General features: G+C 37.5%; 1 protein-coding gene across 3 annotated transcripts in view; it reads left to right on the top strand.

Moving 5' to 3' along the window:
* LOC140904998 (dynein axonemal heavy chain 12) overlaps nt 1-22,442 on the top strand; it is an 84,517-nt gene that overhangs the window by 25,228 nt on the left and 36,847 nt on the right. For all 3 annotated transcript variants that reach the window (XR_012156696.2, XR_012156697.2, XM_073327472.2), the window contains exons 3-5: nt 1,242-1,370; nt 1,806-1,993; nt 15,415-15,533. The gene's annotated coding sequence lies outside the window, so the exon portion shown is untranslated. The remainder of the gene's footprint in view (nt 1-1,241; nt 1,371-1,805; nt 1,994-15,414; nt 15,534-22,442) is intronic.

The raw sequence follows: 22,442 nt of genomic DNA, 5'->3' as shown, positions 1-22,442 counted from the left end.
ACTGCTGCCTACTTCTTATTTACAATGTCACTTGAAAGTGAGAACAGGCATTCACATGACACTTTTGTAGCCAGCGTTGCAAGGTATTTACGTGACAGATATGCTAAACATTCATATGCCCCTTCATGCTTCAGCAAGCATTCCGGAGGACATGCTTCCATGCTGATGATGTTCATTTAAAAAAAAAAGTGCGTTAATTAAATTTGTGACTGAACTCCTTGGTGGAGAATTGTATATCTCCTGTTCTGTTTTACTCGCATTCTGCCATATATTTCATGTTATTAGCAGTCTCAGATTGTGACCCAGCACACGTTTGATTTATGAACACTGTCACTGCAGATTTGACAAAACGCAAAGAAGGTACCAGTGTGATATTTCTAAAAATAGCTACAGCTCTCGACCCATGTTTTAAGAATCTGAAGTACCTTCCAAAATCTGAGAGAGACCAGGTGTGGAGCATGCTTTCAGAAGTCTTAAAAGAGCAACATTTTGATGCGGAAACTACAGAACCCAAACCACCAAAAAAGAAAATCAACCTTCTGCTGGTGGCATCTGACTCATGATGATGAAAATGAACATGCATTCGTCCTCTCTGCGTTGGATCGTTATTGAACCGAACCCATCACCAGCATGGATTCATGTCCTCTAGAATGGTGGTTGAAGCATGAAGGGACATATGAATCTTTAGCGCATCTGGCATGTAAATATCTTGTGACACCAGTGCCATAAGAACACCTGTTCTCACTTTCAGGTGACGTTGTAACCAAGAAGCCGGCAACATTATCTCCTGCAAATGTAACAAAATGTGTTTGTCTGAGCGATTGGCTGAAGTAGGACCAAGTGGACTTGTAGGCTCTAAAGTTTTACATTGTTTTATTTTTGAATGCAGTTATTTTTTGTACATAATTCTACATTTGTAAGTTCATGATAAAGAGATTGCACTACAGTACTGATATTGGGTTCATGGTAATTTCTGCTGTTTTACAGTGCAAATACTTGTGATCAAAAATAAATATAAAATGAGCACTGTACACTTTATTTTCTGTGTTGCAATTGAAATCAATATATTTGAAAATGTAGAAAACATCCAAAAATATTTAAATAAATGGTATTCTATTATTGTTTAACAATGCGATTAATTGCAATTAATTTTTTGAATCGCTTGACAACTCTAATTTTTCCTATGGTTTTCTAGTAATATAATTGGGTATTATACTGAATATATCATCATCTTTTTTTAGCTTTCTGAAAATGCTAATAGAGAGAAGTTTTCCTGGCATTAAAGAGTAAATCATGCACAGTTAGTTGAAAAACATTTTATACATCACTCATCCTGTTATATCCATGAAGCTGTGCAATTTCCCTACAAGGTAAGAGACCGATTTAGGTTCAGTTACATACAGATGAAAAGATATAATGCTCCTTTATTCAAATTATAAATTTTAATGAAAAAAGTGGGAGTGTCAAAATGTTTTTCTTCAGAAAACAATATAAGGAATAGCAAAAGGTGTGAATATTAAGCACAAAGTGCTTTTCTACTCTCAAGAGATGCACATGCTGTCTATTTTAATGCAAGTATGTCAGTAAAGTCTTGTTCTCCCGTTGAGCATTCTAGTTAGTTTGCAGCTTCCAGGTATAGAAAATTGTCTTATTGAAGCCAAATAGGAATTAAATTAGTAACAGAATGGTTTTGTTATATTATGAGCAAGAGAGCAAAGTTCATATTTCTAATGTAATGACTTTGTGGGAGGATATAAAAGTCCCCTTTGAATAGATACATAACCCATTTATTTCTTCTCCTCTAGGTACCAGATGGATAGACTGGTAGATATTGAGAACCTCTGTCAGGTTTTAGCCTATGAGCTAGTTAATCACATTCTTTAGTTGCCAAAAAAGAGCATTTATCCTGCAGGAAGAATGGTTGAAAGACTATTGTTGCATTATTAATAAAAACGGAGACAACACAGAATCCCTGATGCCTCAGGACGATAAGGTGAGACTTAGGAAACAGTTTTATTTTATTTATTTTTTCAGCTAGTTTTGCATTTCCATATTTCCACAGGCAACTGTAAAGTGTGGAATATGAAATGCATACAGCAGCTCTGCAGTGAAAAATGACTGGAAGTGTTCCATGTCATATGAATACATTATCTCATTCATATTTCTGTTTTGTATTACATTCGCATAGGCTTACTCTGCAGCTTTGACTAGTAGCGCACAATACATGATGCTGTACATAATGATCTATGTCACTCAAGTGAAAAACAGTGTAAGATAAAATAGTTTAGAGGAAACATCAAGCAAGATTAACATTATTCTTGTGAAAAAAATCACTACTAATCAGTAGCTATAAACAAAAGAATGGATAGTGAATTAAATATGAAACTGATAAGTATACATATGCTATATGCCTGACAATGACATATATGGAGATGTTTTAAAGTTAACATCAAAACATCATGTAAATGTACCTAGATTATAATGTCAGGCTGTCTATTTATTGAATTAGCATTTAAATCTGTAGTGGCCAAGCCTGAGAATAAAGGCTAGCAAATTTGTCCAGTAATATTTAACAGGCAATGGAGCAAGGAGACCTAATGTGTGCAAGATATAAAGCAAATGAGAGTCCCTAGGCCTCAATATTTTTACCCTTCTAACTCTCACTTACAAGCAATCTATTTTCACTAACACATCTCTCAAATGGGAATGATTATTTTTGAACTATAGTACATTGTCTTCATATTTACTGTTTAACATTATATGGCACTAATATTGTTCAGAAATATTAACATAGTAAATCTTCATATTGTGTTACTAGTATGTTGTCTAATAGTAATAGAATGCAGTTTATTGAAATTTCTGGGCTATGATCATAATGTCTTAGGTAATTAGGTAAAAAGTGCACTTTAAGAAAAAATATATATCTTTTATTCAGTGTAATCATGTAATATTGAAATGAATCACAATATTGTTTTTAAATGACACATTTTTAAATCACTGAGGTTTTGGGGAGTTTCCAAGAAGGGCCATGGTTGTACAAACATTTATTTTTACCACTCAGTCTATAATTACTGGTCATCAGGATATTGAGACACAGCTTTAGTTGCAGAAACAACATAATTTAGAAAGGTTTCAGAGTGGTAAATGTGTTATTCTGTATCAGCAAAAAAAAAATGAGGGAGGTTGAAGGTTTAACTTCCCTGGTCACTTAGATTCAGACCTAAAAGTCACAATTCTCCAACAACAAAAACTTCAAAAACAGATGCCAACGAGAAACTGCAGAATTGGAATTAATTTGCAAACTAGACACCATTAAATTACGCTTGAATAAAGACTGGGAGTGGATGGGTCATTACACAAAGTAAAAACTATTTCCCCAAGCTAATTTTTCCCCTACTGTTACTCTCACCTTCTTGTCAACCGTTTGAAATGGGTCATCCTGATTATCACTACAAAAGTTTTTTTTCCTCCTGCTGATAACAGCCCACCTTAATTGATTAGTCTCGTTACAGTTGGTATGGCAACACCCATTTTTTCATGTTCTCTGTCTCTATATATCTTCCTACTATATTTTCCACTGCATGCATTCGATGAAGTGGGTTTTAGCCCATGAAAGCTTATGCCCAAATAAATTTGTTAGTCTCTAAGGTGCCACAAGTACTCCTCAGGGTTTTTTTTTTGATAATTTAGAAAGGATCTAGTACAGTAGGTGAAATTTGGGAGTGTTAGTAGGCAGGTTGCAAGTCATTTAGGATTTTATAAATCCAAGGCAATGCGTTAAAAATCCACCTAGAAACCAACAGATAGCCAATTCAGAGAATTACATCACTTAATAAGCAGGTTGCCACATTCCACACTAGTTTCAGTTTCTGTGTTGATTTAAGATAAAGTTGGAAGAAGAGCACATTGCAGTGGTCTAATCTCCAGGTAACAAAGACATGCATCAGAGCAGCAAGGATCTACATCTGAAAAAAGTCATATTCTCCTGGCCAAGTGATGATGAAAAATGGTCATTCTTGAAACTGCTGCTGTATGTTAATCTAGCAGCATTTTGAAGTCTAACAATCCCACCAGTTTATGAGTTCTGTTAACAAATGGCTGAGACACATCCTCAATATAAAGTAGGCAAACATCCTCAGTATAATATGGAAGGTATCTTTGCCATATCTACTGGTTGCTTCCCTCAAGTTACCAGCATTACTTTACCATGACCAGTTTTATCTGGATTGAGTTTCAGCCAGTTGCCAATGATTTCAACCAGCAGTTTCATTCATTTCCTGATCTCAACCAAACACTGGACCAGACATTCAACAGCAGTGTCTTGGTTAGGTGAGATTGATACACTTTGACATCATCACCATATTGATAACTCTGCAGCCCATACCTCCTCACTCACCCTTTCAACAGGGGAGACAAGATGAAATGCTGTGAAAATCCAGATGATAGTTCTCCTAAAGATGAAGAGCAATTGCACAAGGTCTGGAAAAACTACCAGGAAGAAACTGAGCTGTCCCAGAGCAGTTGTGTCCAAACTTGGTATGCTTTTCATGTGAGTTATCAGAACTTTGTAATCATTGCTATTATGTGCATCTGATGGATCTAAAAATAGCAGCGTGGACACCCCAATCTTCATCCTTACCCAGGCTGCAGGATCTTTCATTTACACCGCACCTCAGTTTCTGTCCTCTTATTCCAGTCATACTCAGAATGACAAGGGGTCATGTGAGGCATCTAAAGGCTCTAAGAGTTATCTCACCACAGTTTTCTCTGTAGTCTTAAACAAAAATAGAAGATTAGATAGTGGAATGTTGTTGGCCAGATTGCCAGCATGAAGTGATGGTTTCTTGAGCAAAGGTCATACAACAACTTCCATAAGACAAGACGATGCCCTACCCTCCCTTAGGAAGGAATTGACAGTCTTGACTAGTGATGAGCCACGTTCTTTCCTCACTGACCAGAAACCAGGAAGGACACTTGTTCCAAAGGGAGGTTGTGGAAAGGAAGACTTGTGACAATGCCTCAATGAACATCACTGACTTAAATTCAACCAGAGAGAATTTATCATTTGTCCCTTCCTGCATTGAAGACCTTGCCAATGAATTTTAGCTTGGACGTGGAAGGCTTGCATGGTCAGCATTTAGATCTGACTTAATTCATTGTGACGTAAAGCAGTCAAATGGAAACCTAGAGGTACTTGGTGAGGATATTTTCAATACTTCCAACTATTTGTTTATGTATTATTGCAGGTGCAATCAAATATGGTGTTGATTTTCTTCAGCTGAAGAGTTTGTCATTACCTTGGGAAAACAAACTCTCCATTGCACACTCAATTCCCTGTGGATAGCTGAGGATTGCTGTAATTTTGAAACCAGTGTTCCAATTGAATGTCTGTGTGGGACTTGACCTATATGCTATATCTCTTATTATTCTGGGCCGAGTCTGCCCACTTTCATGGTAACTAGTAAGAACAAGTCTATGGGATTTCCTGTTAATGTTTGGCGCAAATGACTTGGTACTAATGTAAAGGAGACTATATCCTTTTATTTATCTAGCTTGCCATGCATAATATATTCATATGGATACTTCTCTTTATCTTAACGGTCCTGGTTTGGCTGCCTGTGGTTCACCATCTATTTGGTTTTTCCCTAACTCTCCCATATATTGTCTGTGGAAGGGATTTCAGCATTCAACTGGAAATATGAAACAGCCTAGGAATTAGTGTCTTTCTAGTTTAGAGAATTTGTTTGTGGAGACTGTCCTTCATACTTCTTAATCTTCTTTCCAAGAACCGGAATATTTTATCTTTAGACAAGGAAAAATTATTTGCCTGTTATTTTGCTCCTCTAAACTTATAATTTGACAAGAATCATAATTGCCCTCATGCCTTCTCCTCATACTTCATACTTGAATATTTTCCAGTGACTGACTTAATGCTCATTCTCTCTCTCATGTGTGTGTATTTATTTATTTGGGTTCTAAATTATGCTCAGGGGATGGGGAGCTCTTTACCTCTCACTCATGAGGGAGCCAGGCTCATGGGGAACAATTCTAATCACTTGTCCACAGACAGTTACACCTTTACATTCAGATTTCCAATAAGAAAATATGGTTGTGCCAGTTTCAGGATGGGGAGTACTTGTGGCACCTTAGAGACTAACAAATTTATTTGAGCATAAGCTTTCGTGAGCTACAGCTCACTTCATCGGGATGCATCCGAGACCTGTCAAGATGGGGTTTCTTGTTCTGTTAAGTAAATTTAAATTATTTTTTCTGCTGTGACTGCCTACTAGTATTTTTCTATATTTACTTATTCTAATTGGGATTATTATGCGAGGATTTCTCGCTATTATCCTTTTATTTTTAATGTGTATGATAATCACTTGACCTTATGTCTAACTTTATCGTTATTGTAATTTAATTAAAATGTCACGGCCACCATCAGTCTCAGACAGACAGTTAGAACACGGACCTTGCCGTAATTTATTTCCTATTCAACTACAATTTTTAATACGTAAGCAATAATATAAATAATAATCACCTATCTTGAAATGTAGATATGATCATACAGAATACCACCAGTCTGGTCCTCCACTGGTGCTACCTGTTGCTGAGGAATGCTCATTGTGACTCTGACCACAGATAAGGTTTGTTTCTGGTCCTCCTTCAAGCCAGGAGCAAAACATAATCTTCCAAAAAAAAAAATAGCCTGATGGTGCTGGACAGTATCACTCATATCTGCATGAAGTCCTGGCCTGTGCTATTCTGCATACATGCGTGGTCATGAGACCATAGTTAGGGTTGCAGCAGAGATTTCAGTTTAACAGGAAATACTTTGGGATCTCTGCTGAAAGTCTGGGAACAGAAATAAACAAAACATAGATAACCTAATTTGGAAGGGGTTTAGTTGTCTGTATATATAATATATGGGCCTGTTTTGACTAAATTAATGGAAGAAAATGCCATATTCTACTATTTATTTAGTTTAGTGAGAACAGTATTTACACCAACAGCAATATCTCCTGTCAAGTGGATGGGCTGGTATTTAAAAGCTTTGTTCAAATATGTTTATGTACTGCGATTATTTTGTGGATTTGGTGGTCTTTAAGTAAATTTTAGAGGCCACCATGGACATAGATAGGGCATTCTTCCTTTCCTCCTCATTCGGTACTTGCGTAAAGTGAAAGATGGCTGTCTTAAGTCACTGGTCTTTTCCTCACTGAGCATTTTTAGGTATTTTCAATCAGCATGCCACTTAGATCTGCCCTGACTAGAGTTAGATAGCACAGTGATAAACATGCCTGTGATCAGTCTACTGTGTCACTCCCATTAGTGCTAATACCGGAGGATCAGCATCAGTGATGGAGCAATAGTGGGAGAATTTCTAACAATGCTCAGTTTATACGCAGTCACTGCACCACCTAACTCCTGTATGTTAGCTGTGTATATACTGTGATACTGGTGAGCTGTAGCTATCGTCATAACTAACTTAAATTTTGTTTTTGTTTGGCTTTCTCTGCTCTTTTCAGTCCAGTGAGTACCAGTGATGTTCTTACAGAAAAGATCAGGAATGGAACTGACTGGGTTGAAAAAAGCCAGGATTTCTTTCATGTATTGGAATTATTAGATTTGCCAAATAATTTTGCTCCTTTACTTGTGAGTACAGAAGAAATCGCTGCAAAATATTTTCCCTTGTCACTGCTGCATCTTTAGTAACATGAGTATGTGTAAGTTAGGCTAGTAGTAGCTCCTTCTTTCCATTCTTTGTTTTTATTTTTCCATAGTCATTTCTTCCCTCTTTTCTATTTCCACACCAGTCCGATATGTACATGAGACTCAATGTTATTGAATATAGAGACAGAATCAGCAACTCCAGACATTTGTGTATATAATGGGTTATTCAATACAAGGGACTGGCTAAATAAGAAGTCATGTCAAAAAAAAGCCAATTATCTGAATTCGAAACTGTATAGCACAGCATGTTTACATTAAGCTTTAAAATAAAGTTTTCCTTTTCTTGAACTCTATTTCCATTCAGCTTCTTTTAAAAAAAATCATCCAATTTGACCTTCTGTATAATACAGGTCATGAAATTTCACCTAGATAGTCGTGTGCTAAGCTCAATAATTTGTGTTTGACTAAACCATATCTTCCAGGAAAGCATTCAAACTTGATTTGAAAACATCAAGAAATGGGAAATCTACCACTTCTCTTGGTGGTTTGTTCTAATGGTTAATTGCCCTCACTGTTAAAAATCAGTGCCTTATCTCTGATTTGAATTTATCTGGTTTTAATTTCCATCCCTTGGTTCTTATTGTGCTTTTTTTGCCAGGTTAAAGAGCCCTTTAATACCTGGAATTTTTTTCCCTGGGAAGGTACTTGCACACTGTAATAAGTCTGTCTTTTTTTTATAAGCTAAACAAACTGAGCACCTTAATTTTCTTACTGTAAGGTATTTCTTCCAGTCCTCAAAATGATTTTTATGTTTTTTTTTCTGAATTCTCTTCAGTTTTTCAAAATCCTTTTTAAAATATAGACACCAGCACTGGACATATTATTCTAGTTTGTCTCACCAATGCTGCATACAGCAGTAAAATCACCTTCCATTTCCTACTCATTACTTCCCTATTTATATATCCAAGGATGTATATGCAAGCCCTTTTTGCCACAGCCTCACAGTAGGAGCTCATGTTCAGTTGTTTGTCCACTAGGTTTCCTAAATCCTTTTCAGAGTCACTGCTTTACAGGCTACACCAAATATGATGTCTTTTTTTTTCCTCCCAGTTTTACCACCCTCTGTTTTCTCTGTTTTCCCATCATTTCTCCACATTTACAATATCTTGTCCCTATCTTTTTACCTTCTCTGTTATCTCAAAATCCAGTTTTTGGATGCAAGTTTTCTGCATTGAGGTGGTGGGCAGGGCTCTACTCTGCTACAACCACTTAGTTACATTTAGTGGAATATTGATTTTTCAGCATGTGCTGTAAAAGTCAATATTTCAGTAGACAGAACAAAATGGAATCATTATTACATGGGTCAGTCAGTCATATTACATATATGACTTCAGTGCCATGCTTAACATAGATAATTGGCCTTCTCCAGTCTTCTCCTTGTCTGTTCTCTTCTTCACACTTGACAGAGAGAGTTCCAGTCTCTCAAGCAGCTTCTCTCAGGGTGGTTCTCTCTTGATGATCACTTTTTCATCCAGATTAGCCACCATAACTTTCCTCTGTCATTCAGTTTTTTTACATAACAGTTAATTTGGGTTCTTCCTTCCCAACCTTGCCCATATATATTTCTTGCACACGCTTCCATATTGCTACTTCTATGGCTCGGCCTATGACAGCGCAGGTTCTGGGTTCCTACTGCTCACTCACTCCAACAGGTGATGACCAGTCACCACCCAGCATTTTCTTGCCCTCTAGAGCTCGCCTGCCACTTCGCCAGTTTGATTTCATCCTCACTCAGAGTAACACACAGGGATGCAACCTCTATGGCCTCTTCTGGCTGCCATTTGATCTCTTCTTAGGAGGTGTTGCTAAGAAACAAAAGAAAAACCCTCATCTGCGCCTTTTATCCCTGGTGTCATAAGCATTTTTTTAATCTCCCTATGAGTAACATCCACTACCAGAGTAAAGCAAGCCAGCCATTTCTGGAGCTGGGAGCAGTTTCTGGAGCTCGGGCTGGGGCTGACAGACCTTTTAAGGAAAGAGTGGCCCAACCAACAGCAGTGATAGCAGGCGTGTCATCATCCCAGGCTGACCCAGACTGCCCCCTTAAAGGCAGTCATGGTGTTGCAAGTGAGCCCTTACTTGATTTTTCCCTCACCCAGGGTATCAATACGTCCAGACTGACTGTTAGATGCTAAAGAGCACCCCAAGTTGGAGGGTTTCATTTCTTAACAGAAAAGCCAAGGCAAGCCATAAACAAAACGCTGACTCCCACATCTTAGCTTGGTGACCTGGTCATTCTGTGTTCATTTGTCCCCGAACTGAGTCTAGTGTTCACCTCTATCCAGACTCTTCACCAGGGGTTCTCTCAGTTCCAGTCCCTCCCCTGGTATTAGACCTCTTGCTTCTTATGGAGTAAGACCCTGCTCTGGAGTCAGGGGTCCAGGCAGGTCCATCCACTGCGACTCTTCCAGGGACAGCAGGTGATCCTTGCCAGGCTGGGCTGCTGGGCAGAGTCTGGGAGACCTGTGGCTCAGACCATGCCCTCTTGGATGCCTGCCATATGCAGCCCTCTGTCTAGGAGCTCCCCCCCCAGAAGCACCTCTTATAGACTCTCCATTCTAGTGGGTTACCTGGAGAGCTCACCCTCCAGGTTCCCTGCTTAGCCTTTTGACTCAGGCATCTCTTGGGATCTTCTCTCCACAACAGCCTCCTGTTTTCCTTGGGAGTCCCCGCTTCACTGAACTTGGGGTAAACTTTATTAGTTCCAGGGGCTCATTTGCTAATCAGCCACCTGTGGCAGTTAGCTATCCCCAGATGAGGCCTTCACATGGCAGACTGATCCCTAGCTCCCCATAAAGGCAGCTGCCCCATAATAGGTTGTGTGTTGTGGGAGGGGGGGAGGTATTAAATGTTGTTGTTTTTTTAAAGAATATATTTAGATTTTTTAAAAGGGTTTAATATAGAGGAATAATATAATTAGCAGTTTACTAGCGCAATCGTATCAAAAGTTGTCATGAAAGATAAGTACAGTATACCAGGATTTCAAGAGTTCATCACAAGCACAGTACATAACTTCTAGCAACCTTCTCCTCTTTGGAATAAATTAAACAAACCTGTAGTGCAACAATGAAGGACATATGTCAATGTAATGACTGCTTTTTACATTAAGGGAATGCAATAAAGTGCTATAATTGTATAACATCTCTGCCTGGGTAGAGCTTTTTTTCACTTACAGATTTATGTACGTGCTCTGTTCGTGTTGTTTCATGAAAAAGTTTTTAAAAACTGTTTCAGGTAAATCATGTTAACAAATATTTTATTATGACTTCTATTTTTTTCTATTCCAAGACACACGCCTGGGCGCACACCCAGCAGCAAAACCCCAAAACAAACCTTTAAAATGGCATTAAGGTTAAGTGTATGTATCAGTCATGTAAGGGTTAAAAACATTAAATAGATGGTGTAATTATCTCAAAATCAAGCATTACAAACCCAGGAAATTCAGAATTGAGGTTATACTTAAAAGAAATCCAAACACTAAAGAGACACTTCCAAAAATGTAACTCTTCTCTTTACTGATGCCATGCAATTATCATATAATTATAATTAAGGCATTCAGTGGTTGTGGTCCCAGAATAGATTAAACTAATTCTTAAATTTGTATTCATTTTTTCATATTTTCCTCTTCTGGATATCACTTTAGGGCACAGTTGAGGTTGTTTGATTGTGTTTTTCTTAACCTGTTTGGATTTCTTTATTTTAACTTAAATTAACTCTGAATTTCCTGGAATTATAATGCTGGGTTTGGGGATTATTATTACATCTCTGTGTTTTTTTTACTTTTACATTTTTGATATGTGCTCTCAACCTTAACTCCACTTTAACATAGTTTCCGTCTTTTAGATACCGTGGGGGAGTGTTTATTAATTGTTAAAAGTTGCATAAATGAGCACTAAACAACAACCCGAAAAAGAATACTGTCATGTGACATTTTGAATGATTTGAAGACATGTAATACTAACCTTAAATTCTTTATTAATTTTAACTTTTAAGAGCAATTTCACCTGTAAAACAGAGCAGCACAAAGCAGCCAAAGTGAACTAATGAATACTAATACTAATGATACTAATGAATCTTGCAATTGGCTTGTTGGCTTAGAGGACTTTCTGAGTGAGACCAGTGCTATGTGAAGGAAGGGCAGAGGGAGCCAGTTCCCTCAGTTCTAATGTCTTTCCCCAGTGCTTCTGTCTCCGTTTCCCCAGCAATGTTGTTGGCAGCACACAGTGGAGCCAAGGCAACAGTGCCACGAGGAACCTTTCAAACACTGATGTCCAAGCTAGCATGCAGTCATGGAACACTTAGGGTATGTGTACACAGCAAAGAAAAACCCATGGTTGGCCTGTGCCAGCTGACTCTGGCTCGGGCTGTGGGGCTGTTTCACTGCTGTGTACCCTTCTGGACTCGGGCTGCAGTTTGAGCTCTGGGACTCTCCTACCCCTCAGGGTCCTAGAGCCAGCCACGGGTTTTTCTTTGCTGTGTAGATATACCCTTAAAGAGCAGTGATGACTGGGCCAAGTAATTGATGAGTGAGAATCCTTGAGTCATAAATCCAGTCTCTTATACTACTGACGCATTATAATCAATAGAATTGTTGCATGCAAATTAGCAATAGAGGAAGGGTGGAGATTGGTTCAGTTACCTATACTGTCACAGTGGTTGTTGACCAGATCCTGTCTGGAGCCTAAAATATCATGACAAGTAGAAAAAATAATCACTAATAACTTTACTTACAACTTATTTTCTTCAATATAGCCTTTGCACATTACAGTTATTTTTAACTATATGGAAGAAAATTCCTAAAAGACCCAGTTTTTAATTAACTTTAACTCATACATTAATTAGCATATGGTACATTTTCAGAAAATTCATAGTCAGAGTATTGATGAAGCAAGCGGGGGGAGGATACAGTGTCTTTTCAAAGAGTTCGTATCACTTCTTTATCTCCAAATCAGAACTTTCCTTGTGTGTCATTACTGCACATTACTTCATTTAATAATAAAGAAGGCAATGGCTTTGTCAGACAGCTGTATTAACCTGTGATTTTCATCTGGCTGCCCCATTTTAAAGGGTGTGGTTAGGATTTCAATCCGTGTTGTTCAAAAAATGAAACACAGTGAGAAGTGAAAGGTGTCAACTGTAGTCGCTCATACTTCATTTGGGTTTGGTTGGTCAGCATCCATAGGCAGCATGAATAACAGACTGGTCCTAATTTCAGCTGTATACATAATATCTTACTCCTTCAGTTTGTGGATAAGAATGGGAGTGGTTTGTGGGAGAGGTTTTCTTATTTCAGTAGTCAATACCAGCAACATCAAAAAGCTCACCTAATGTATTCTTTGGCAAGCCACAAAGCCACAATGAAAGCGGATTTCCAGGTTTGCAGTTTACTGGAGCACCTAATGTAAAGTTTTGCTGCTATGCCATATGTAGGGTCAGGTTTGGTCATGTCAAGTTCCCTGTAAGTCCTGAAGTGAATTTTTTCTATTTAGATTTGGCTCTTCTTCCTCTGACTCTGGCCTTCTCCCAGCTTAGTAGTGCTGCTGTTGCTCAGGCAGATGGAGCAGCCTTATAGCGTTCCTACTGAGGCCTCAGAAATCAGTTTATGGCATGGTGCATGAAGGCCTACGCAAAGGCTGACGTTGCTGCCCAGCCCCTCTTTTCTTCACTCATGGTGATGGCAGTTCTTTTAGGGTCCACCATTCTGTCCAGCGCACTGAGTCCTACCACAGGAAGAGATTAAAGCTGTACCCTGGGGGAAGAGTTGGGAGCTGGTTTTTTTTTCATATTAGTGACAGGGCTTGTGACTAGATGTAATATCTTCCCGCATCTGGATGCCATACTGAAGGAAGAACTGAGGTGGCAATGGAACCAGGTCTCTTAAGAGCCACAGCCTCAAAGGAGGGGTATGGGGTTGTAGCAATGTCTCTTGAAAGCTTGCCCGCTTAGCTCAGTGTTGCTGGCCAATTCCTGTAGCCACTGTGAATGAGAGAGCCTCGTCCTGCCTCTTTGAGCAACAGCACATACCAGAGAAGGAAGGGAGGATCAATTGTACATAGAGAAACCCTATTTCAAGTCTTTACTGAGTGCCAGGAAGAGATGTGGAAGGAAATGTGCGCTCTTCTCTGTGGAGAAATGAGCATCACCCACACCACTGGCACTCTCCGCAATCACCATTCTGCATCCTAACTAGTCTGTACTGGTATGTCCCCTGCTAGTGTGGATGAGTGAAGTTCTGCTGTGTGTGTCATTGCAGTGAAATATCAGTGATATTGCATATCCATCTTTATTCTTTCAGTACCCCTTGGCCTCAAGCCAGTGAATTGAGTTTGCAATGGACTTAACACAAAATGACAAAACATAGGAAAAGAAGTATCATTCTTGACTATGAAACTTTTTGATTGGGTGGAACGTGTAGGAAGAGGAAAACTCAGGCTGGGGGAAAACTGAGTGACATTTATTGTCATAGTCTGAGATGCAGTCAGCCTAATATGGTTTGGGTTATGCTTTGCTAGGGATTTTGTCACCAACGTTTCTTACTCTCTGTTTCTGTGGGTGGAATTACACAGAAAATGACATTCTGTCACCTTTACTCCCCTTTACTCTGTAAGCAGTCACATTTATTTCATTTATTTGACTTGTGGTGGAGCAGAGCACTTTTCATTGTGGGTCGTGGTCACAGAACCTGACCTTAAATGGAGAAAGTCATACATTGCTCAAATAAATTATTAAAAAGGACTAGTCACAATTATACCTAGCTTCATATACAATATGTAAAAAGAGTAATAGAAAACAGTTTTCATAGGTTTTCATTTTATACATAAAGTACTCTTTCTACCTGTGACTAGGCTATGTTAATAAATAGTAATCAAAGGGGAAACTAGATGACTCAAGGATAAGCTACAGGAGTCTTTGATTTATGTATCACGAGTTCAAATCCAACCCAGACTGATAGTGATCAAAAGTTGTTACTAGCTGTGACTAGGCTCTAACTGGTCAATAGCAAAATGGGGATTAAGGACTTCTCGACAGAATAAAATAGTGAGGCAGGGCAGTTGTTTTCAGCAGGAAAACCTCCATTATGGGAATATTAAAGTCACATGAAATAAATAGAGTATTTCTCCACTGGAAATAAATTGAGCAGGATGAACTCTCTGAATCTGTAGCTTGCTTGCTGTTGTAAATTGAGTGGGGCTGGAGACTTTGTACGGTACACGTTGTTTGGTGATCACAGCTGCTGCTCATTTAGAATCAAGCCAAATGTTGCAAAATGTAAATTTAAGCTTGAACACTTTCTAAGCCACTTTGGCTGCCTTTTGAAAAACACTTTAGGCCTGAAGTCTGCTTTATTCATATCAATGGGAGTTTTTTATTAACTGTAATGGAAGCAGAATCAAGCCTTTATGTTGTAATTTTATTGCTGTTGTTGAGAAATAGTTGACCTAGAAGTTGAAATAATTTAATAATACAGAGAAAACAAGGTATATTAGATTCTCTTATAAAAAAAGGGAAGAAAACTCTTTAAATAGATTGTAACTCCTGCAGAGGGTATTTGCATTGTTACCTAGAAACATTGCAATGATATCACATTTCACTGTACTGCTTTATACCCAGGGAAAGATGAGGAACAAAGATGAACTACTTCTTTGCCTGTGTTGTTGTAACATATGTATCCACTCTACTTAGGAAGAATCTTTGGCTGACCTTGTTGAGGTGAATGAAGAATATGGCAGATGAAATGAGAGGATTATGCATCTGAAAACCAAGGACATCCAGTTAAAGCTCATCTTATTTTAATCTTCATGGTATGTTCAAATTTATTTCACTTTGTCAGTAAGCTCATGTAAGATAGTTTAATTGAAAAATACCCTTTTCTCAGTGGGATTTATGCTTTCAAACAGGTAAAACTCAGTTATCAGTAGTGTGCAAATTATGTCAATAAGCCCAAGGAAAAATCAATGAGAATATTTCCCTCAGGGCCTAGCATACTGATTATAAAAATATTAATACTTAATACCTTTATTACTCTCATATCTCTGCAACTGAAACATATAAAGATCCTTCTTATCCATTTATAAGGAATATATGATGTGTGCAAGTCCTTCAAATGCCTGTTTGTTGGAGAAACATTTACATTTTGGACAAAAGTGCAAGAGGAAAGACAGCTGAATGCAAATTCATGTCTTTGAAGGCATTATATATACATGTATACATATATATATATAATGTAATATAATATACATTTTGTAACCATATGTGTAAATCTGACACACATCAGACCTGACAATGTAGACAGGAATGTCTTACGTTTTGAACTATCTGTAGTAACACTTTGTCATTTTCTGTAATAAAACTTCAGCTTTCCTAGGGATGAATTACAAATGTTTGCTCTCACACAAAGCATAAATATAAATGTTGACAGTGTCATGCAACACTAACTTCTGTCATCCTTACCAGTACTTGCCACTACATGTACAATAGCCGGTAAAGCTCATTTGTAAAATAGAAACGACACAGATTGCTTGGGGGGAAACATATGTCAGTGTTGCTGGATTTCTGTTTAGTTTGACTTCTGTTGTTTAAGAATGCAGAGATATTTTTAATTGAATTCTTTTTAGCTTCCTGCGAGGACTGCACTGTTTAATGGTCAATTATCATGTTCAATGTAAATTGATTTTCAAGAACTTTTTATTACTTGGCTACAAAGAAACTTGACCGATGTGTTTTCAGCCTGAGGATCAAATTCTTTTACAAAATGAGAAACTAGCATAAAACTAGCTTTAACAAATAAATAAATATGAAAAAAGGTCATATCCATATTGTCAGATACTTTCTTTTGGCCAATCTTATCCCCATTGAACTCAGAGGGAGATTTTTCCATTGATTTCAATAGTAGCAGGGCCTAACATGTAAAGGTGTCTTTGAGTATTTCTGACACAAGGGTGAAGGGGAGAGGGGTCATAGGAGACTCACATTTAAAGTATTCATTCTATGAATATATTTTTAAAAATAACAATTAAGGACTTTTACGATGTCGTTTTAGCACTAACGTCTCTCGCCCTGCAGACTTGGAGGTGCGGGGATTTGTCTGGGTCAGCAGAGGAAAGAAAACTGTTGTTCCCTTAAAGGATTGTGCCCCTGTTTAGAGTTGAGGAGTGGGATACTGTGGCTCATTGGCTGGAGCAGCACAAGCCTATTGACTCCCACACACTCAAAGGAAGGGCTAATAAACCCTTCCTCCGGCCCCAGCAGCACCACTTGCACAGGGAAGAAAACCTCCCCCATTGGATTAGAATAGCACTGGGTTTGGGGGCCTCACTGAATTTACCCCTGGACTGCCAGGTTGGCCAGAGTGGTGTGAGTTTTTTTTCATCTTCCTCTCAGCAGCCCAGGGACCCAGTGGCTCAGTTAGGTTGTAAAATTTATTTTATTGCAACTTGGTAGGTGCCCAGTGCAGGTACTTGTTCAGAAGGGGGTCTGGTTCCCTGAACTGGAATTGGAAGCAGATTAGAAGATATCTCTTAAAGAAAGTGGGGAATTGGGTTCCTAATGTCTGGGTTCAGTAGGGAGACAGCCTGCTCTTCCCCACCCTCCTTAGACCTCATAGAAAGAGAGGATAAAGGGGTCTCAGCAATATCATTGAGACCAGGTTAGCTGCTGTCAGCTCTCCACCAGATGAAATAGATTACAAAGGAATTACCTGCATTGGGCAAGTTAATCCCAGATAGCTCCCAGATGTGTTACTTAAAAGTTGCAGCCTGGTTAAACCACATTCCTGGTGTCTTGTCTTTCTTCCTGCGGTGTATGGGATAATGCTTCAGATTTGCCATAAATTGGATGCTTGCACCTTTTAATGAGTTTTGGCACACTGGCCACAATTTTTGCAGAAGGAGATTTAATGACAAAAGAAAGACATAATACAATTAATTCTTACCATAAGAATAACCCTGGTCTATCTCTCAACTTGGGTAAGTTGTCCAAATCAAGCAATTAAAGAGATCCTCAGTTCCTCATAACAGTCTGCCTCATGCATTCAGCCTACTCAGGCCTGTATGGCTGATTTAGGCCTCAGTCCTGCAAGTGCACGTGCCTAGGCAGACCCCCATCTCTACACTCAGAAGTCTGCCCATTTCCCATTTTTTGTAACCTCGCAAATCATCACCATTGTAGAGGATATTGGGTTTGCCACCACTCCAACTGTGGCAGTATTTTCTGGTAGGTTTCTCTATGCTGTCTCACAAATTCTTCTTCTGTCGTTTTGTTGGCCTTATAAGGAGACAAAAACATTTTCCTCCAAATACATTGCTAATTCTACTAACATTTAAAACACTGTACAAACTTATCTACAAGGTACAAAAATCTCTAACATGATTGCAACCTGAAATACACCTTTCAATATTAAACAGAATGGCAATAATTGCCTGATTGAGTAAAGCAAAGGATGGGACAGATTAATATACATTGAAAATCAAATATTATTTCACATAAATGCAATGTCCCAGGCAGTTGCAGTTTTTGCTTTTTATGCTGCAACTTTAAACATTATTTATTAAAACCAACAAAACAAGGGAATTAAACAGACTGGCATAATCAAGGCATAATAATGACGTGTTTTTGACAGTTCTGCCGATGGCAGTAGAAGGGAGGGAGGAAGGGAGACCCCATTCCTAAAGTAGTTATTGATGCCTTTGTTAAAATTAAGGAGTGTTTTACATATTGTCTTTTGAGAATTTGACACTAGTTATTATTAAACTTACAGCTGGACCTTTTCTAGATCTTTTAAGTTACAACAATTTTACTTGTGCATTTTTCATATGGTCCACCTGAAGTCTTTGAACAGTGCCACAGTGCAGAATGTTGCTATTTTGTGAATACGCAGGCCTCTCTCTGCTTTATTTGATGCTTTACAGTGCACTCCAAAGCGTTGAGATATTCAGTGCCCCCACACAATCTTTGTATTGTCTTACTACTTAAAACTCAACAGTGCTTTTGATACTGTCTCTTGTCTGGAGCAATGCTTTAAAGTAGAGGAGACTATTTATTCTTCCAGTATAATATGAAAATGATAACAGAGTCAAAAATTCCTTTTTTGTACAAATTTTTGAGGTCTTGTCTTTAAAACCGAAAAGGGTTTCTTTTGGGATTTGAGTGTCTAAATCTATGGTCTCTCCAACATATGAAATGATAGGCCATTCAAAATGCCCAAATATTAATTTTTGTGGCATGTCTGTTGTATATTCATCTGTCAACCTTGGGTGAATTTTCTGGATTTCTATTAGCTTGTCCCAAACTGCTGGCAAGCTAAATTTCTCTAGCAGGCATCAATTCATTGTATTAAATGCCTGTTCTGCCCTGCAAGACATATTGATTATTTTTTTCTCAGCAAAGTGACAAATACCATTTTCATGACTATAATAGAGATTGATTACAATTTTATGGAACACAGAGGGAGCTCATCTTGCAGAGACAACCTTGGGGCATATAAAAATTGAAAAAAATCATTTGAATTAATAAAGAAATTAATGAATTCATCTGTTGCTGATGAAGCCAAAGCATTTTTGAGATAATGAAAATACTGTAGATGCATGGTCATTGCTGAGTGGGGACGCGAGCTTAAATGTATTTATAGCAGCTGGTGTCTGAAATCATTTGCAAAAATGCTAGTAATCAATCTTTAGGAGCCCAAAGTTAAACGGGACTTCAAAATCTTCTTTGTCTATTAAAGCACATGTAATTATATAATGTATAACCAAAGTCATATCTTTATTGATACAAAATAAATCTGAAAAAGGGAGGGAAGAGTTTGAGCTTTTTGAGCTGTGTGATTCGTTTTAAGCATAAAAAGAACTAATTCCTTTAAGGCTTTTTCCATTTACCATAGACAAATGTTCCTAGATACTGATTTACTGATTGTCATGTTAACTTTGAACCAGATTCTTATACCCTCACACTTCAGCAGTTTACTCCACTATTAACTTCAGTGGGGCCACAGCGGGACAAGGTGTGTAAATGACATTGAGCATCTACATCTGACACAGAGTTAGCTTATTCATGGCACTGATGCCACAGTAAAGTGAATTATAATAGCAACAAAACGTATGCTAGGCATTTAGGTTAAGACAGGATTTTAAATTCCGTGTGTGTATTATTTGTTTGGTTGTCTTAGTCCAATAATGTAGTATTTGCTGATAATATCTTATTGATACCTTTTTTAATATACATATTGTAAAAGTAAAAATGTGTTTAAAATGATTGCATATTCATCCTTATTATTTCCATTTTCGAAAACATGTTATCTTTTCCTACACGTATACATTTTTTTTAAAATGAGGTGTGAATAGCAGTTTAGCAGAGAATCACAGGCAGGCTGAAAATAAGACAAGGGGAAGAAAAGTCACACTAGTTAATGGCTACTTCCCCCTTTATTAAAAGTGTTTTTTAGAACTGTAGTTTGCAATAAACTTTATTCTTTTATTGCTGAAAAAATGTAAAGAATAACAACTGTACTTGAATAAAGTTTTACATTTAGAAATCTAGACACTGAGCAAAAGGATGTGCATGATATACAGGTGCAAACTTGGTCACAGTGGAAGCAAATTACGAAATTTCACGTTTTGCACCTATGACACAGGAAAACATGAGTTTTCAAAAAAAAAAAAAATGGTCATGCCTGCCTAACAAACTGAAGGCTAATCATGGCTCTTACTTTCTGTCAAACAAAATCAATGTGCATTTTTAAAAAAACAACTGGTACATAGAGGGATTATAGTCAGATACCAAATATAAAAAAAGAAAAGCCTGCTATGGTATATGGGTGGACGACGTTTCTCCAATTTATAGTATTAAAAAGTGGATTCAGATTTTCTTTTTTGTTGTTCAAAATATAGTCAAAACATAATAACTTTAAAACTAACAAGTTCAAATTCTTTCCCTTTAAAGGAACCACCACTGAAAGAGTCACATGTCAGATTTTCCCCATCTGTTGAAGAAATTTAACCATGAATATAATTTTATAATGGAAAATTTGGTTGTCCATAAGTAGCAGATACCAAGAGCTGAACACCCCACAATTCCTCACACCCCTCTTTGGGACTTCAGTAGTAATTAAAAATAACAATGAAGCCAATTTATGTGTTTAATCACTCTTTTCATGTATTAGGTAGACATTTTCCCAGCCTGGTCTCTGCCCAAAGGGGATTTTTTTTTTAAGTTTAAACAAGAAAGTCCTGCTGTTTTCAGAGGAGAGGAGAGTGAAAGAATGTATCCATTGTCTGGCTACACCGGAAGAAAGATAGGATGCAATGGATGGATATTTCAGTGGTAAAAGTAGCGAAATATAATCTTCTACTGAGCCAAAATTGGGAAATTTTTTTCTTTAAAATACACCCCTTTCCCGCCCCCAAAAAACATAAACTAGTCAATTCTATGATTATGTTAAGAGTACATGAACATTGCAAGTTTACACTCTGAAAACTCAGGAAATGATTATACTGAGGTTGCAGGCACAAAATTAGTTTATTCCTCCTTAAATATACATGTTACTATGGAGTCTGTAATAACATGATCACCTACTGTTTCTCAGATAATGCAGTATAATATGTTGTGTGCCCTTATTTTATTTTAGTAGCCTCTTAATATAATTCTGTAAAAACTGTCTTCAAAAATATTGCACAGCCACACCATTTTGTGAAGCAATAAACTTTGGTGGTCATAAAATGGCTACAGAGAGTGAAAGTTAAAATAAGCTCTATTACCCCCCCTTTAAAATAGAGACTTTGGTTTTTTACAGAAGTAGTGCAATATTTTTAGCTGCTTATGGCTCACTGACAATTTTTAAGTTATTTTTAAAATTAAATTTCGAACCAATACCTGCAATGAGGAAGCAATACATTAAATGGCCAAAAAAAAAAGGCGGCGGGGGGAGGGAGGGTATTTACTACCCATAGAATCTGACCCTTGGAATAATTTACCTGAAACTGAATAATGTAGGTATTTCAAAAATAAAAGAGGTGTAAAAAACATATTCTATGTTTAAAGGATCTGATAGAAACGTACCCTAAAACTATTGAAGAATGAGGATAGGGCCGTCTAATCCTTTGCAGCTGTTCTGGTGGATTTCATACAGAAACTGCTTATTTTTACAGCCATATTTTGAAATGTGTTGAAATTTTGGAAATGGCAAGTCATTTATTTTCATTTGTTTTGTAAATATAAATCCATTTTACATAAGTAAAGTTATTAATAATTAATGTGTGTGATTGATAATTAACTTATTGCTGTATTCATTCTTTCTTTTTTATTAATTGTGTTTTGCATTGGAGTCAATGGGAGTTTTGCCAGAATAGGGACTGCAGGATCAAGCCCCACATTCATGTAGTAGGTGAAGCACTCTTAAATCAGTCTCGATGGAGTTATTTAGCTGTTACCAATTACTCTTGCATTGTAAACAATCGAAGTGCTTGTATCTGCAGGCAGTAGATAACCTGGAAATCAAATATATCAGCTCTACACAGATCCATGAAGAGATTGTCCTGTCAGCTAAAACAAGAGTAAAAGATGTGATTGTAAATAACACTCATAGGCCAAATAGGTTAGTGACATTATATAAAAGAAAAAAGGGAGAGAAGCCACCTATGGCAACAAGTTGAAATCTAATTGAAAAGTTGGTGAAAATCAAATCAAAGCCTTAAAAAACTTCAAGTTTATTGTAAGTT

This window comes from Lepidochelys kempii, chromosome 1, assembly GCF_965140285.1.
Source record: "Lepidochelys kempii isolate rLepKem1 chromosome 1, rLepKem1.hap1, whole genome shotgun sequence".
NCBI lineage: Eukaryota > Metazoa > Chordata > Testudines > Cheloniidae > Lepidochelys > Lepidochelys kempii.
Note: the sequence above shows the minus strand (reverse complement) of the source record. Positions and strands in the feature narration are given on the sequence as shown.